Consider the following 2295-nt stretch of genomic DNA (forward strand, 5'->3'; position numbering starts at 1 on the left):
GCCGCCTCCACAGTCGCCGACGCCGCCAAGCCCGGCCGGCCCTCCCTCCTCTCCGGCGAGTCCTCGTCGCCGGCGAGCGCCGGATCCGCCGGTGAACAGTGCCGCGAGATCCGATCCGGATCGGAGCTACAGTAAACCCTAGGAGGTCATTTTTTTCTCTAAGTCCCAGGAATTTTCAGTCCATATGCTCTTGTTCGAGGCCCCGTAACTTTGCATCAGTAGCTCCGATTTGGGCATATAGCATATCAAAATGTTAATCTCAGAGAGTACATCATTTCATTCCATTGCGTCATTTTCATTTGAGCTCATCTTGGTGCCCGAAATGCTGTTAGAAGAGGGCTATTTGACTTAATTGTCAGATCTGCTACTCCGTTTAGCACTTTTGTCATTTTTTGCCATGATTAATGTGTGCATGATATGCCCGTGAGTTCTTCATATGTTTTGTTAAGGGTTTTCTCATCTTTCCAGAGGTGCAACCCATATATTTTTAGGATGTGTGTGGTGACTTGTGCAAGCTTGCAAAGTCGTGCACTTGCTAATTCTGTTTTCAGGGACTTAGTAATTTCACTAAGTCCTGGGATTGTTTATCTCATGATGCCATATGTTCATGTTGTTTCCTAGAGATCCGTGCCTCTTTTGAGGATGGTCAGTAAGGGAGTTTTCTTAATATTGTAGTGCTCTATCCATCCATGTCTTTGTTTGCAATTATGGAGCACCCTAGCTTGAGTCAATCGAGCTCTACTTTTGCTTCGTTGTGAATCTGGATAGATCGTCAACTTGTTTGCGATTTTGCCGATGTTATTGTAGTTGACCCGTGCATGCTATGCTATTGTTCTTGCCATGTCTAGCTTGTATTTTGTGCCTTCTTTATGGGTGTATGCTTGCCTTGCCATGACTTGCACCATAGTGAGTGCATCGAGCTCGTAAACATGCCTTCGTGAGTTATGTTTCAGCATGTCCCAGTTTTCACTAAGTCTGAAAACTGATTAGGTTTTTGCTATGTTCGTGTGCTTGTTAGTAAATTTTGTGATCCCTTTTGGCTCAAGGTCACTAAGGGACTTTTGTTAAGCTTGTTGAGTGGCTCCATGCCATGTCTTTCTTTGTCATGTTCAGGTCCTGTAGCATGTTGTTGTGTTGCTCCGAAGAGGGCTATATGATCTGAAATTCCACGCAAGTGTTAATTTCACTAAGTCTGAGATCTGCTTTACCATTTGCGTGTTTTTCATGCTTGTTTGAACCTGTTAATGGATGATTTGGCCATAGCTCAGTGCTAGACTTTTGTTAAGCATATTGTGTGCATCCCTGCCATGTATTTTGTTGACATGTTTGGGTGCTGTAGAATGTTCATTTCATTGCATCTAGATGCCTACTTGCTGTAAATCGCAGACCGGTGTCATTTTTGAATCGCTTGCCATTTCCAAACCGTAACTCCGATTCCGGCGTTCTTTATATCGTTTTCAAGCGATTTCATCTCATCTTTCCAGTGGCACCCTTGGAATTCCAAGTTGAGGCCAGGTTCATGCATTTCCTGTCATATCTTGCATTTTGCATCCCGCATAGCATATCATATTTGCATCGTGTTGTTTGAGTTTGCACGTGTTTGATTGTATCCTTGTTGCTTGTTTGTCTTGTTTGGGTAGAGCCGGGAGACGAGTTCGCTAACGAGGAGCCCGTTGAGTTCGCTTTTGAGGATCCAGTCAACTCTGACAACTGTGCAGGCAAGATGATCATACCCTCGAAATCACTACTATATTTGCTATGCTAGTTTGCTCGCTCTTTTGCTATGCCAATGCTACGATGCCTACCACTTGCTTGCAAGCCTCAAAAATTGCCATGACAAACCTCTAACCCACCTTTGTCCTAGCAAACCGTTGATTGGCTATGTTACCGCTTTGCTCAGCCCCTCTTATAGCGTTGCTAGTTGCAGGTGAAGATTGGAGCCTGTTCCGTGTTGGAACATCTTTTACTTCCTTGTTGGGATATCATTATATTGCCATGTTATCTTAATGCATCTATATACTTGGTAAAGGGTGGAAGGCTCGGCCTCTCGCCTAGTGTTTTGTTCCACTCTTGCCGCCCTAGTTTTCCGTCATATCGGTGTTATGTTCCCGGATTTTGCGTTCCTTATGCGGTTGGGTTATAATGGGAACCCCTTGATAGTTCGCCTTGATTAAAGCTTTTCCAGCAATGCCCAACCTTGGTTTTACCATTCGCCACCTAGCCTCTTTTTCCCTTGGGTTTCCGGAGCCCGAGGGTCATCTTATTTTAAACCCCCCTGGGCCAGTGCTCCCTCTG

Source organism: Triticum aestivum, chromosome 5A, assembly GCF_018294505.1.
Source record: "Triticum aestivum cultivar Chinese Spring chromosome 5A, IWGSC CS RefSeq v2.1, whole genome shotgun sequence".
NCBI classification, from domain to species: domain Eukaryota; kingdom Viridiplantae; phylum Streptophyta; class Magnoliopsida; order Poales; family Poaceae; genus Triticum; species Triticum aestivum.